We start from the raw sequence: 17,278 nt of genomic DNA on the forward strand, positions 1-17,278 counted from the left end.
TCTAATTTGTGAACCAAATTTTTTGTAAACATGTCAAAGGCACATTTCACATCTGAGAAATACAAAAAGTCCATGGTAATCTGAGAACATAAAAATCCAACCACTCATTTGGTAGTTACTTGAAAGATAGATAAGATTGGTAAGTGCCAGAAAGAAAAAAAAATGATTTGTAAGGCTTTTCCACTAGGTGGGCTGCATTTGTTCTTTGAAGGTGTTGGTTCTGACTCACTGAGATATTTACCTGCACCACCATAAATTTACCTTTTTTATTGCCCATTTAAAGCCCATTTTGCAGACTCTTTATTTGGTATGATCTTTAAAGCAGTCATGAAACTAAGCATGGCTCACCAGGCCAGGATGAAAAGCATGTATCCAAGAAGAAACAAAATGGTAGAGACAAATGGAAAATATTCTACTTCTCCGTTACTTTTATTTCAGTTTTCAAGGGAATGTGTGTTACTAAATGCTCTGTAATCAGATGTTTGTGTTTGTTCTCTAAGTTCAGTGATATGTAGAACATTAGAAAGAGATTCATATAGCTTAGAAATGACTTGAATAGATAAATGCAAATGGAGGGAGGGAAGATGCTGAGGGTTAAATTGAATTTGCACCAGCTCTATATTTGTTTTTGCAAATACAGAGCTTTTAAAAGGTTGTTTCAGAGTACATAGCATTTTGATTGGCAAGTAATACATTGTTTTATTTCCATTTGTGACAAGATGTCCACCCTCAATGAAAGTGCTCTTAGCTCCTCTTTCCAAATGTAAATTTTAGATCCCCTCTCATGCTCACCTGACAATATCTGCATCTCCCTTCCAGTAAAAGGATACAAGTCTCCACCCCCACTAGCTCATTTTTGATCTTCATTGGTAAGTAATGATGGTCAATCTAATAAAACTAAGTTTAACAACATTTATTAATGATCTACGTGGTGTCATATATACAATTAGAACAAAACCTATTCAAACAGGAACCATTTAATTTTCTGTTCAATTTTTGAGGACTTTAGGTTTGATATGAAGATAATAACATGCCATATATTCAGTCTAGATTCTACCTTTGGAATATGTCACATTCTATAGGTTAGGTTGAGTGTTGATTGTTTTGGGCTTTGGGAAGATATTTCCCTAAGTGATAATGGCATACATGGAAGTTGGGTGTAGTTGAAATTGCAATACCGATACCCTAAGTAGGTACATCATAGGGTCAAAAGTCTTTTAAGGGCTTTTTGAACTTCAGGTAATCTAGAAGCACCTTGCTCATACTTAACAGCACTGACAACAGCATCTTTTTAATTTATTTACATAGGCAAAGGAGCTCATAAGGGAAGGTACCTCCCCAGTCCAACCATTTCTCAAATGCTGGGAACAAACTACAAGGTGATAAGACTCAGGCTCCTTTGCTGCCTCCTTGTATCTATGTGATATCTGTAAGCCAAATATATTGAAATCAGGGACTCTCATTTTAGAATCAAAAATTCTTAATGGTTTTTATATAAAACCCCTCAAGAGGTAATCAAACAGATCTATCCCCCTGACTTAAGGCCAGTGCATATCTAAACCATTTAAGAAAAACCATTGTACATTACCACCAAAAATGGCATATTAAAAAAAAAAAGGTTTGCAGGGGAAGCTACCCAGTAAAGGGGGAAAGAAAATTTTAAGGAGTCTGGCAGAAAGGAAACAGGTGCTAATGATAGCACCTGATTTTTCAAATGCCTAGACTTGCCAATTGACTATCCATATGGGAAATCAGGATGGAGAATGCTACCATATACTGATATCCTCTCATTAAGTCAGTCAGAGTCAGCATGTGAGTGAGTCAGAGAGACAACTTTGTGAGCTGAATAGTTTTTCAGGCCCTTGATATGAAGCATAACTGAAGTGCAGACCTAAAGAAATCACTTCCCCTCTTCCATGTCTACCCTCTGTTCTCTCTTACTCAAAGTGCTCCACAATTTTTTTCAACTTCATATTTTTGTAATCTCGTCAGGAATCCAAAAAATGCCAAAGTACCTTCAGGGAATCTGGATTGGATTGCTGGTATTTGAGATACAGGAAGAAACTAGATGTTATGTATTTTTTTAAATCAGCTTGCTCACATAAAATTCTTAGACACTCTTTGCCAATCTGATAGTGACATACCTTAACTTGGGCAATGTTCATATAACCATCCAAATCAAGCATTTAGAATTGCTCCTACCACAAAGTTTAGCAAACTTAACAATAATAACAATTTTATCTATATTTGCAAAATGGAATTATTTCCACATGCAGCTCAATTTTATAGCAATAGGAATAATTTTCTCAATGATTTCAGATAATTGGGTAATCAGTCTATGATGCTTAAATACAGAGTATTCCATTCAGTTAATGATGCTAAGCCAATCAAAGCTTGTAACATACTGCTTCTTATTCCCCCCACCCACAAGAGAGAAACATATAAGTGTCACATCCATCTCAGATTTGGTGTTCAACTGTGACTTAAGCCTGATTCAACAGCACCTTGATGTGTTGTCTACAAAACTTGTCAGCTGTAACATCCCCTCAGGTGTCACTCACAGGTATGCCATGAAGTGACTCCATGAAGTTTTCGGACACATATCTCCCCTAGAATCACCAAGATGTAGAAGATTCTGAGGATGAGGAAAATTAAGCAGAGTCACCCTGGTATCTGGCACTTCTATAATCTCCAGTGCTAGCATAAGCCATTTGTTCTGGATGCTAACAGAGAAGCTTAGAGATATCATGGACCAAAATATCAAGATTGAAGTTGTAATAATATGGTAAAATGTCTTATGGTTAAAAATCAACTAAACATTTCTCACATTATTAATTGTGAATTATGCCAGGAAGAAGGAAAGTAGAACTGAGCTGAGTTGGAGTTTAAGAGAAGGTATATAATATATTCTTTTCCATTTCACAGGATACTCCATCTTAGTCCAGTTTGTCAGACTAGGTACAGCAGCCTCCTGAGTCTAAGGACAACAACCAAGAGAAAAGGTGATATCATATGAAGTAACAGCATGAAATACATTTGTAAGAGAGTGAGTCTTACATTCTTCTTATGAGGAGGTATATCTGAATGTCATTGCCATAATGACCTTTCTATTTGCCATAATTTGTTAGGGAAGAAAGGGGTTTGCAATAGAAACAACCAGGTGAGGCACAGCATGTAAGATGTGCAACCCTGTCATTCCAAAATGAAAATAATTTATCTTCAGAGAATATATTCAAACAACCTTGGTAGCATACTACCCCCCATTATACTTACAGCAGGCTTTAGACTCTGCACTAGTCATGATCTATTTCCAAAGTCATAGTTTTTGTTTACATCTTCAGAGAACTGTATGAGTCACTGGGAAAAGAATCACCTTACAGGAATTTAGTTTGGCTTTCCACCTCGAATTTTTGCTCATGTCAATATATTTGGTGCTTGCCTGAGTGGGGCCAAGATTCCATCTGTGGAGATTATTACGAAAGGTGTCCAAACTCAAACTATTGTCTATCCCTCACACATCAAGTCTAAGTATAACATTTCTCCCAAAATCAAAGACATTTTTAGTCTATCTATCATCTATATTACATATCTGTATACATACTGTGTCCTCAGTAGAATGGAAGCATCTTTGAGGGCAGGGATTTTTTTTTTCACTTTCGTCTACAAATCCCTACCTCCTAGGATTAGGCCTGGGGCCTAATAGGGTCTTGTTAAATGCTTATTAAATTGACATAGACATCTTTGGAGCCATATTCTGGATACTTTTACTTTTTGCTTACTTTATGAGTCAGAAGGAAAGGCAGTTGAGACTAAGAAGTTTTCTCTAAAAGCTAAAAAAGATCTTGTTCATCTTTAATTGGGACTGCTTATAGGCTGACAAACCTTGGTAGTTAAATCACAGTTTTAATGAAGATTTAGCTCACATGATCTATCTGCACCCAAACATAACACTCTTAGAGAAATCAAAAATACCTTGACATGTGGCATATGCTGTGGTAAATACTTTTTATTACGCTCAACAGAAAAGTAAATAGTCTATTTAAATAAACTCCAGGCAGTCAGATTCATACACCTGCCTCTTTGCTGACTTTTCTTTTGGAAGAAACTGCCAAGTTTATAAATTAGAACAGAGCACACTGCACTCTCTATGAACACTGCACCTCTGAGATTCAGGTAAGCAGTAGCTTTTAAACCATTCTCAATCACTATATTCCTTTAAATGTAAACATTGAAGTTGTTTTTGTACTTCTGGAAAACAATACACTTTTTAGGACTAGTTTTCATTAAATTTTATATATATATATATATATACACACACACACACACACACACACATACATATATATACATATATATAATACACATTCATACATATGTATATACATATACACATACATATATGTGTGCTTTTAAAAATGAAACAGAAATAGAAGACACAATTAGTATTACAATATGAAAATGGACGTTTTAGTTCAGAAACAGATTTCATTTCTATGTGTGCTTCAGCTCTGCACTGATTGACTGTAGACATCTGCCCCACTCCTGTGTCTTCATTGCTATTCCCTGAATTTTAAATAAAATCCTTACCCCCTACTTGTAATACATTGTACCAACTGTGCAGTCAAGTGTCTTACTGGGCTGTGAGGGACAAAGTACAACCTAAGATGCCTTCATGATAACGATAGTAATATCCTTCAGCAGATAAACAACATTCTGTTGAATTTCATGGAGCAATTTGGGTGACATATGATTTGCAGCCCCCATTGCCAGCACCATTCATTTTTGATGACTTACATGTGTGGCTGGCAAATTTAGTTAATGTCTAATGAGGTGGCTGGTTGCACACATTAATTAAAAATTCACCAATGGTATTCAAGCATTTCAGTCTAGTCACTTCAATCAGTCAACTTGGGTTTCCAGCAGCAGTCTAAGAAGAGAATGAAGGAGAAAGAAAAACAAAATGACTGACACATAAATTCTGCTCCCTACTTTCATTCAAAATAAAGTAAAGCAACTTTAGTGACTTCATATGCATGTGTGTCCGTTGATCATGGTTGTTGTATGCAAAAGGCACCTAGAGTATGCTCCTGTTTTTGAAGAAGATCCACCTGTTTTTGCCCTCTAATGTATAAATTGAGTACCTCTATTTTTTTTTAAATTAGCCTCTTTCCTGGATAGAGACAGAAATTTTTGGACCTACCGTATTTCTCAGGAACTAGGAGAGAACAGAAAGATGAGAATTTGGTGGGTAGCTAAATTCATTGTATTCCTCCCTAATATTGATTTTGTGCATGCCATCCATGGTTTAGGGAGTTGCTGTATCAAAATTCTGCAATTGGATTTCACCTAGGGTTTTCTGTATTTTTTAGGATTATTTTTCAAGGACATTGAGTGAAACTACGATTTCATGAGTGGAGGGAAGTTGATATGAATAAATTTGATGCAAGTAAGCATTTTAGAGCTCATCCAAGACCTGAGATATTCAATGACTTTCTCTGAGTGATTCAGCTAATCCTAGGTCCTGAAAAAGTGTTCCTGACTTCAAATCCAGCTTTATTTCTACTGTAGTGCCTCTACAAGGAACACATAATATATGTATCTATAAATATGACATATGTACACATATGTGTACTTACATGGGTATTCATATGTACACACCTACAATATGTGTATATATGCATACATAAACATATGTAAAACTATACAAAAGCAGGCATCCTATATATCCATACATATAGACACACATAATTGGATATGTCTCAATTCATGTAATATCCATTTTTGAAAGGTTAATTATGAATTTTTTCATAAAGCAAAAGAATATCATTAAAGTGTTAGTATGAGTACCTTCCATTCATGTATCAATTTACATTTTAAAAAACATTTTCCTATGAATCTTTTCATTTTAAATTTAATAACAACTGACATTATATAATGCTTACTATGTAAATGTAGATTTTAGGAGGATTTTTTTTTGGCCTGGATTTATACTTTAGGAAATGTCTACCCCTAATGCAGATCAGCAACTTGTAACTTGTTAGAAAGTTGTTCCTTGAGAGGTTAAATGACTTTACCTTGATCTTAAAACTAATATGTGTGAAAGGTTAAAGTTGTAGCCAAGTCTTTCAAATTCTAAGGCCATATACTATCCTCTGTGCTGTACTGCCTTTCTAGGACTTGGGTAGTAAAAATAACTGACTCATTTTTTGCACATTAATCTCATGAGATCCCAATAAAAATCCTATGATGTAAGTACCATCCCCATTCTTACAGTTGAGGAAATAGGATCCAAAAACCAAAACAGAGGAAAAAAAATATTCCCTGTTCTCAAGGAGCTCACAGGTAGGATACACGCACACACAGATATGTTTATGTATATATTTGCATATGTGTATACATGTAATATACACACATATATGTATATGTACATATGTATGTATATTTGCTTTTAACCCCAGCTAACACACAGCCTTAATAAAATAGTAGGTGCTTCATAAATGTTTTTTTGAATTGAGGTCTACAAAGAACTTCCCAGCAACAATCCTTTGAAGTAGGGAGGAAAAGATTAGTTCTCCAGTGGCAAGGCCTCTTCTACAACCAAGAAGTCTTTTGTAATACAAATGATCTGCTTTGTACATGAATACTTTTGGAATTTAGTTTCCAGCACACTGTACATCCAAAATAATTATGCTTTATGCCATTACTATTGACTTTAATAATTTTAAAATTGCATACTTTAATGGGATGTTACAAAGTCTTTTAATAACACTCCAAAATGTTTTGGAGGTCAATCACATGCTCTTCAAAGATGGCTTTCTCATTTTCCTCCACTAATGACCATGGAAGTATCTGCTGTAGCTTACCATTCCTCTAAATAGTTAAAAAAAATAAAACTACCTCATAGAAGGAAGATGAGTTAGTTCGAGAAGGAGAAAAAAAATCTTTGGCAAAGGAATGGCTCTTAAAAACCCGGTGATTGATTTTATATCTATGTTTAAAATTAGGATTCAAGGGAAATTATATGAGAGTCAAGAAGTCTTAAATGAATTAAGAAAAATTATAATCAAGGAAAAACAAAGGCTCCAAAAGTGAACGATTTGCATACTTTATTTTCCACATTCAAAATGAAATTGAACTCAACTACTAAAACAATAAAAGCAAATTGTTACTTATGATTTGCAAATGTCAATTAAGTGAGTATTATTCACTAAACAATATTCCAGATTTCTATTAGAGGCAAAGGACTGAAAATGAAAGAAAATTTGTCAGCTATTTGTACTACTCAATCTTATTACTTATGTATTTATTTTCTAACATTTCAATCTTCAATATTGCTCCTCCCTCCTCTTGAATATAGAGATTTAAATTAGACCAATATGCAGGTGGTATTTATTTATTGATCTTAGACTTGAATTTTACTGTGTTCACTTAAAAATTCAAAATAAACCAAAAATTCTTATTTAAAATGACATGTTACATTCACACTAAAACTCAGGATGTCATTTGTTTATTATTTATGGAATTCATATAGTTTTGCAAAGTATTTCCATCTTCTTTTTTAGAGAAGTCTCCATCTGTTCTTATTTATACAGAATTAATTTGTGTAGAAAATTTAAAATTTGCTATAAATCAAAATATTTTAGAGGCAGTTGAGACCATAGAGGCAATCTTAGCCAGTATCCCAACAATTCAGGAATTCCTGCTGTGAATTCCTTTACAAATTGCAATACAACCTTTGCTTAGACATAATCCATGACAGAAAATTGGAAACCATAAAAGACATTTCAGCTTTGAACAAAACTCAATATAAGTTTATTTGTCTTAATTATATCTTATTTTAAGGGTAGTATGGGATCTCACGAATCAAATAATACCTCATATAATAATTGGCATTTCATAGTACTTGCAAAGTACCACATATGCATTTTCTCATTTGTTTCACAATAACCTATTGACAGAAATATTCAGCCTAGTATTGTTCCCACTCAGTAGCTGGTTGAAAACAAAGAACTGAGCATCAGATAAATTAAGAGATTAACCTTAGTCACATAACTAGTAAGAGTGAGAGGTGGAATTTGAACTAAAGTCTTTCTGATTCCTGGCCTAGCATACTATCTATCCACTGTACTATATTGACCCATTGATCATTTTAATGTTCACAAAGTGTCTTCTCCCAATAACCTAGGAGAATTTTTACATTTAATACATCATAGGATCACCTACGTAGAACTAGAAGGGATCCTAGAAATATTTTTGCTTTCCAAAGCTCTTTCACATATATGATTGCATTAAAATGATTATATAATTTTGCAGAGTGACTAAATTTTCTTTAAGTAATTACTTTCTCATTTATCTTGTGTATAATATAGGGTTTTAATCTGTGCTTATATTACATCCTTCACACAGGTTGTTTGTTTTAGATTTAAATTCTCCAGTATCAGTAACAGCCTTTCTCTTTTCAGCATCCAAAACAACCCATGCATGTACTGGTACTACTGCTTGCTAGTCTACTTTTTTTTCTTCTTTAAGAGAAAAACACAGAGAAGGGAAGGAGAAAGAGAGTGAGGGGAAGGTAAAAAGAATAGTTTGAAGAAAATCCTAGAGTCCTACTTTTAGTATTCTTTACATATGGAATTTTGGCTGTGCACTGGGAGGGGTCTTATGCGTATGTATAGTTCTCTCTTAAACTCATCTTTTTGGCTTGCTTATATTGATGTACCCCTTCCCCACTCCCCCCCCATACACACCTCAGACACATCAAAAATGCATAGGAAACCTCTCTGCTACCTCAATACTACTATATGTACCTGTTGCTCCATAGGTGACCAGTTCATTCCCTAGGTAACAAATCAACTATTTAGGAGACTAGAAGAAGGCTACACATTCTTCCCCCATATACACAGGGCAGGAACTTGAACAATGTGTTCTATTTAATATAATTAGACAGTATTATCTAATCTAGTGACCAAACAGAAATGAATTTTACTTGAAGGATAACTAATTTTAAGTGACAGTCACCAGAATGGAACATCATGGTTAATTTGACATGGAGAATTTCCAGTAACTAGAATGCTTAGAATATGCTATGATACTTTCATTATCCATTTTCCACTTGTGATGTTAGGGATTTCTAATGAATTAGCAGAGATAACAATGACATTCTTACTAAGTTTTCATACCAAAATGTATTTACATATGATTATACCGTAAATTCTCCTTTATAACCTCATAACTCCTATGGGGAAACATTCCTATATTTAGATCCACCTCTCTATAAGTGGCCAGAGCATCTGAGCTCTGAGTAAGAAAATCATTCAGGGCCAACCAAAACCAAATGAAGTGTTAAAGCACACTTTGAGAGAGGGCTATTAACAACATTTTCATTGTTTCTAAAGTGTCAAGCTAACTCAGACTTGTAATAAGCAGGTTTTAACAATGAATTCATTAAAAAGTATTGGTGAAATATTGCGACTTTGAACCATTTGTTTCCATGGCTATGTGACAGAGAAAAGAGAATATCATGATTTCCTCCTTGGGCAGACATAGCTGTATTCTTGCCAATTCAAGTTTTAGATATTGATCCTAACGGTTTTGAATGAATCAAAATTATTTTCTACATTTGAGCTGCATGAGTCTTGCCATCTTCAAGTAGGCACATGTATTTGAAAACTAGAAGATTCCTTTCTCTGAATTCTAATAGTACCTTGTATATATCTGTCATGCACTTTCACTTGCTACAATTGTATGAACATGTCTTATATTTCCCACTAGGGCATAAGCTCCTTGAGGATAAGCACAAAATTTTCTCTGCCTCCCTCAGTGCCAGTCATAGCACCTTATTTGTGGTCAGCACGCAATAAACATTTGTGGATAGGACACTGAGTACTTTACACATTCCTATGACTATTGTTTGAGGATTTTATAACATAAAATGGGAAAAACAACTAGAATGCCATAATTTTTCACCACTTGAAAGCTGCACTTTATAATGAATAATATTAATGTACAAATTATAAATAAAATAAATTTCTACATTTATATAAATTATGTTAAAGAATAAAATAAACATAAATTTATAGTATAAACAATCCCTACAAAATTCTTCTGTTTGAAAACACGGGCAGATAATATTGAACCCATAATATGTATTAAGAAAGGAACCATTATAGTAAAGTAAAATAGCTTCCCTAAGATTAAAAGTAAGTTATAGGCAGAAGCAATATTCAATTGTGCACCTTCTAATTTAAGATTCATATTCTATATCCGAAACTGCTGGCATTCTCTGGGTAGATAATACTTTTTAACATTTTTGTCATCATCACTGATGATATCCTGGACATCTTCTTATATTCTGATTACCTTAAACATAATGTTGATTTCTAAGTAAATCTTTGTAGGTAGGCAATATAATGTGCTAGACTCCCATAGCACTCTCTGTCAAATTATTAACTTGGTTATTTAATGCCCACACACAAATTTTGCATTTTTTGCTTCAACAAGTTTCTTGCTTACCATTTTTTTACTTTTCACTTTTCCCATTTAACTAGAATGAAAGTTCTCACAGGGTAGATATATTGAATCCCTTCTTTGTATCCCACTTAGCACATAATACAGTATCTTTGACGTGCTAGTTGCTTCATCTTCCTTCCTCCAAACAATTATGATGTATTTATTTTGTGTATATTCATGTTCACTGTGTCAGTCCCAATACTATGAAAGCTTCTTACAGGAAGGAATTTTCTCATTTTTGGTTTTGTATCTTCAGTGATTAACAGAGTTTCTGGTGTATCATAAGTGCTCAAGAAATGATGATTGAAGGATTGATAGTAAATACTCAGTAAATATATTAATTGATATAATTAACATACCACTTTAATTTAGTCATATATAAATCCTAAAGGGTAAGAATCTTACATTTAGAAAGGCATTTTTTTATTCATGACTTATTTTTTTTTTTATTGTGTAAAATTTTTGCAAGTGGTTTTATTTACAATGCCAGTGTTCCTTAAAGGGAAAGTCAGATAGTAAGGAACTTAAAGTTTAAAGCTGGACAATAACTGGACAAACTACTTTACAAATAAGAAAAGGAAAGTAAAAGTGCCACTTTCCATACAGAACACACACAGTTTCAGTTTTATTCAGACCAAAATAAAAAGACTTTTGATTATACTGGTTAAAACAACCAACTATAGGGTTGGACTCTGGACTCAAAAAAACACTACACATACAATGGGAACTATTTATATTCTGCTAATACAATGTATTTGTTGCTGTATTGTCTAATACTAACAATTATAAACAGAGCAGTGCAACTAGTTATCTGGAATGATCCTTACAGTGTAACAGTGTCAACAGGCACAAAACTTCACTTTTCTTCACATGAATGGTTCTCTTTGAGTACCTGGGCTTCTTCCTCTTCAGTAAAAGTCATTCTTGATATTGAGTGTTTTATGAATTTCTTCTGGAGGTTTTCCCTTGATCATATTTGCAACAGTCTTGCATATGACATAAACGAACCTTTAATATCTAAGTTTGTAGCCAGAATAAGTTCAAAAAGGGTTCCTTGGTCAAATTTCAGGAATTCTTCGTCCCAAACAGGAATACCATTGTTTACTGCTATTAGTTCTCATCATCCTCAGGAAGAGGGGGATCATTCTTGTGGGTGAACCACTGGATTACCTTTTTTTTTTTTTAATAGTGATGCATTAACATTTGGTAGAGAAACTGGATCTTCCAACATGGTCTTGATAGTTACAGGTGTTTTGCAATTTCAATATCAACTTCAAATATCTGTCCATCACAGTTCTGCAACTTAATTGAAGACATGGTTCTGGATCTGCTAAAACCTCAGCAGGCAAGCTGGTGGAAGCTGAGACAATGGGGTGGGCTAAGGGGCAGGTAATGAGGGAGAAAAGGTGCCAAAGCAATGCAGAGCACCAGGACCACTTCAGACCAATTTGTGACTTATACTGGTTACATCATATTAGAAAATAAACAAGTGATGCAGCATCCCTCTCCCCCCACCCCATCAGTACTACAACTACCACAAACTGACATGTATATACTCCATAATATAGAATCAAAACACATGGGGTACAAGTGGAAACATGGTAAACAGTTTTCAAATTTATCTGTGTACTTGGAATAGGACAATTCAGCTTAAATATAGTGTATTTCAAGTAGATTCTAGAATCTTTGAGTTTGAAGGGATCTATAACATCACTGACTCTAACCTCTACCTAAATAGAAATCTCTGTTAAAACCTTTCTATGAAATTATCATCCAGATTATTCCTGAACATTTTCAGTAATGCAAAATTCATGACCTCAGAAGGTAACCTAAATCCACTTTTTAATGTGCACCAATAATAAATAGAATATTCCAACACTTAGCCAACATCTTTTTTTCTGTTTGTTCAGTTCCTAATTCTACCCTCTAGTGACCATGAGAATAAGTTGAATCCCACTTTCACTTGAAAATACTTAAGTTGCTTGAAGACAGCTATAATATCCTCCTCTAAACTGCCTGTCCAAAAAGTTCTCAGTTGTCTTGTGTTCCTGTCTTCTCACCATCACTGTTACTATCCTGGACAAATGGTAAAGGTAAGTGATGAGGCAAAAAAAATGATGTCTTTTTTTCCTTTCCTTTCCTTTGCCTTTCTTGTTCTACTTCCCCTCTCTCTCTCTCTGTCCATGTAGGGCATCATACCCTTACCTGTGGGTGCTCTGCCCAAAGGAATATAAATTTTGATGGCTGAAACCTCACAAGATATCTTGGAGTTTAAGGGCTAGATTTCTTTCTTAAGCACTATGCCTTAAATAGCAAAAGTAAGGCAATCTTGATTGGTAGACATTTTAATGAGGAAATGGGTTAGTTTTTAGTTGTGGCTGATCACATCCCTCTATGGCAATTAAAGAATGTTAATTGCTTAAAGGGCATCAATTGTCTTTAGTAATCTTGGCTAGAAAACAAAACTACCCAAATCAGGATCCCTCCAGTTATCCTTCCCTTTGGAGGCCAAGTCACTCCTAACTTTGATGAAGAACAGCAAGGACAAGAGAGTCTTCTCCTGGGGAGGAACTCTGTCTGCCTAAGCTGTTTTCTCTGTTTATTGGTAAACAGAAGCAAAGGTCCAACTTGGGAGTGGCCTGGCCAAAGGTGGTTAAGGAGCAGGTGCTTGGGGGACTGGATGTGATCACATCACTCCATTATGCTCTATAAACACCCCTGGTGAGCTACTCTTTGAAGTGGGGTTTGACAAAATGAGGAAATTACAGAATAATATTTGTTATTAAATAATACAGCATAATGTTAATTTTCCTCAGAGGGCATCAGTAGGTAGTAGGACCAGGACAAGCTTCTTGTAAAAGAAGGCATTTCAAATAAGTTTTAAAGGAAACATGATTCTAAGAGGCAGAGGTAAGTAAAGAGTAGACTCCGGACATGAAAGAGGGATAGAAAGTAAAAAGGCATGATGATGGAAGAACCACAAAGGTTAGTGTGATTGAATTAATAAGTGTGTGCAGAGGAATGATTTATAATGGAATAGAAGGTTAGATATAATCTCTTACCAATCTGAAATGCCAAAAAAAGAGTTTATATTTGATTCTAAAGACAATCAGAAATCTTTGTAGTTTATTAAGCAAGGAAGTAAAATGGTTACACCTCTGCTTTAAGAATATTACTTTGGCAGTTGTGAGAAGGGTAGATTACAGTAATTAGAGACAAGGGACAGAAAGCAACCCATATTGCAATAATCCAGACAAGAAATGAGGAAGGCCTAAAACATGATGGTAGCCTAGTAATTAGAAGAAAAGGAAAAGAATTCTAGAAATGTTCTGCAGATGATGAGGTCAATACAAGAAAGCCTATAGAGAAAAAAACAGAAGGAGGTCCAGGATAGAAACATTAGTGGCAGGATATGAATAATAATCCAGCAAAGGAATATGAGGAGACAGAAAGAAGAATCAAGAAGGGAAAATGTCACAAAAACTCAGAAAGGGGAATGTATGCAGGAGAATATTGTCAACACTGTCAAATGCTGCAAAAAGTGAAAAAAGAACAAAGATTAAGAGAAGGCAACTAGATTTTGTAATCATGTGATCAAATGTACCTTAGGAGAGAGTAGCTGCTGTTAAGACGAATTCAGGAGCCAGACTGCCAAGGACTGAGAAGTGAAAGAGAAGAGAAATTGAAGAAAAGAGCATGTATAGATTTTGTCTGTCATGATATGAAAGAGGATGAAGAGATCTCTTTAGCTAACACAGAATTCCTAAACGGTAATCCTCAGGGTGGGAACCACGAAATCCCTAGGGAGTGGCAGCAGGCAGGATCAGTGTAAACAGCTGGTACCATAACACTCAGACCTAAAAATCTTAGACCAAAGAGCTCTGAGGACCCTAACCCTCTGTCTGAGATGCCAGACAGGGTCCTAAAAGCCTAGCACTCTTGCTACAAAAATCCACTAGTGCTTAAGCTCAGGAGGTAGAAGTCAGTGCAATAACGTAGAGTAACCAGTGAAAATCAAGAAGGGCTAAAGACTCCACCCCCAAAAGGCCCAGCTGAGGGTAGACCCTTACTCTGGTACAAAGATTCTAGATTTCTCCTAAAGGCAAGCCTAAAAACTGCAAGTAGAGACACAAAGACTTTAAAAAGAAAAAAAAACGGATACTTGCCAAGGACTACATGTATATCAAAAGAAATAAAGCAAAAGATAAAAATGAAATAAAATATGTGGAGGAACAAATTGGAAGGATAAGTAGGATAGAAAAGACAGTGATAAACCTTATCCATAAAATGGAGTCCTTGAAAATTCACAGATCAAAGAAAATTGATAACTGAGATAGCCAAAAAAAAAAGCCAACTCCCCAAGCCCTCTCACAAATGTATAAATAAAAAAATAAACAAATAAAAGGGAAAAAAAGTTTGAACAAATAGAAGAAATGTTAGTAGAGGATATAATAAAATTGAATCAGAAAACAGGTAAAAGGGATATAATTTAAGAATCATTGAATTCCTTGAAAACCATTGTGGTATAAAAAAAAGGCTTGACACTACATTTCAAGAAATCATAATTGAAAACTGCTCAGATATATTAGAACCTAGGGTAATGTAAAGATAGAAATAATCCACCAATCACTCCTCAAAGACAACCTCAAAAGGAAAAGTACCAAGAATATAAAAGTCACAATTATGAGCTCTTATATCAAAGGCAAAAAAAAAAAAAGTTCTGCAAGTATCCAGAATGAAACAGTTCAAGTACCAAGGAACTACAGTCAGCATCTTATAATACCTGGAAACTTTTACTATAGACAAAATGAGAATTTGGAATATACTATTCCAAAAAGCAAAAGACATAGGTTTACAAAACAAACAAAAACCTCATGCTGTAAATGTGGCTATAATCTTAAAAGAGGGAAAATAGATCTTTCATGAGAAGGAACATGTTGATATCAAGCATGTTGATAAAAAGACCAGAGTTGAGTAGGAACTGTGAAATACAAACACAAATGCAGAGAAATGTATAAATGTAAATTTAGTCGAGCTGTTTGATGGAGTTATATGAGGATACAGTATTACCATTTTAATAGGAAGAGGAAAAGTGAGCTTCTCTTCAAATCATGATATTTTCAAAAGGGCATTAAAATAACTAGACAGTGGTCCTGGTTCTATTCTGAATATACTGAAGGATAAAAGAGAAGGGAGGGTAAAACACAGAATACACTACTGTAGAAAAAGAGGAACAAGGGGATGGAGCTTGCTATTTTTCATAATTGAGATATTGAGAACTGTATACAAGCATGGAGGAAGGGGTGGGAAAAATAGGCATCAGATAAACCTCATTTTGATCTGAAATGGACAATGGGAATTAAACAAACACTTTAGTGAGGAAACATATCAAATTCAACACAGAAACAAAATAGGATTAGGGAAAAGTTAAGAGGGAGGATATAAAAAATAGCTGCAATGTTAATACATTCAGAGCTATAATCAACCCCCCCCAAAAAAAAAAAACAAGGAGGAAGACAGGGCTGGGAATAGGAAAAAAAACTCAATAAAGAAACTGCATTATTAAACTATATTTATAGACGCAATTGATACAATGCATAATAGATAGAATACATTTTACAAATACTTACCAAATGGTGATACACAGAAAATTCCCTACAATTGTGATGTGGATGTATAAAAATTGTATTCTAACTTCTCTAAATGTATTTAAACCTTAAAATATTGTAAAACAAAAATGACATTTTGTTTTATCTTTGAATTGCTTGTAATCCCCTTGATAGTCACAGCTCCTGGGGTGGGGGTGGGAGTGGATGACAAGGAGGCAGACACCAACTGTGGGACTCATGACAGCAGTAGCAATAGCAGCACTGGGAGCTCTCACCACCTAGAGTAGTTAAGGGGATTGGACAACTGCTTAGAAAGAGATTATAAGGGACTCCTATGAAGGCATTGAGCTCACTACTGGAAGACTCTTGACAACTTTATTTATCATTACTTAGTTCTAGATCCCAGTTCCAGAACAGAGAGAGAGCAAGACTTCCTGGTCATAGTTACAGGATGGAGAAGAGAACTAGTACTAGCCACAAGGGAGCAGAGGACCTTCCTGGATAAAATCCAGAACTCAGACCAGAAGAGAAATGATTACACCTCTTCCCAGCTCACACCACTGTGGAAGCAGCAAAAACTTACAGACCCTCCCCTCAAACTAGATTTGAACACAGCAGGGCAAAAAAGCCAGAAGCTTGGAATAGTAACACCCCCTCTCCTCCCAAAGGTGAGCAGAACTCAACTCTAACATGGAGTTACAAATTCAAGGTATAAGTTAGAAAAATGAGCAAAAAACAAGAGTGTGACCAAAAAAGCTATGATGATAGAGAAGCTCAAGAAATGAACTGAGAAGAGAAACCACAGAAATACAGGGGAAAGAATGAAGAATTATTAGCTTGGTAGAAAAGACAAAAAGGATGAAAAATAAGGAAACGATAGCAAGAAAAACTAAATGTTAAAGTATTTTCTGCATCCTATTTTGTTTCTGGAACAAAACAATGTGACGGCTTCTATCATTAATAAAAGGACAAGAAATTAATTTACACATTCCAGGTCAATACACTTATTTAGAGTCAGGCAAACAAGTTATCATTTGTTTAAAACCTAGAAAAAAACAATAGGATTTGTAAAGTAAGTACTTTGCTTCCTTTCTGTCCTTTGGTTATGGAGCTTTTCTCATGTTTGGCAGGTACTGTCTGATTTTTCACCAAACTAAAGA

At 34.8% G+C, this 17,278-nt stretch overlaps 1 protein-coding gene and 1 pseudogene across 1 annotated transcript in view; both read right to left on the reverse strand.

Annotated features, from left to right (window-relative positions):
* The window catches only part of LRP1B (LDL receptor related protein 1B), a 2,172,360-nt gene that overhangs the window by 1,883,085 nt on the left and 271,997 nt on the right, over positions 1-17,278 (reverse strand).
* LOC110207148 (S-phase kinase-associated protein 1 pseudogene) lies at positions 11,366-11,826 on the reverse strand (annotated as a pseudogene).

This window comes from Phascolarctos cinereus, unplaced genomic scaffold (assembly GCF_003287225.1).
Source record: "Phascolarctos cinereus isolate Bilbo 61053 unplaced genomic scaffold, phaCin_HiC Scaffold_726;HRSCAF=1367, whole genome shotgun sequence".
Lineage (NCBI taxonomy): Eukaryota > Metazoa > Chordata > Mammalia > Diprotodontia > Phascolarctidae > Phascolarctos > Phascolarctos cinereus.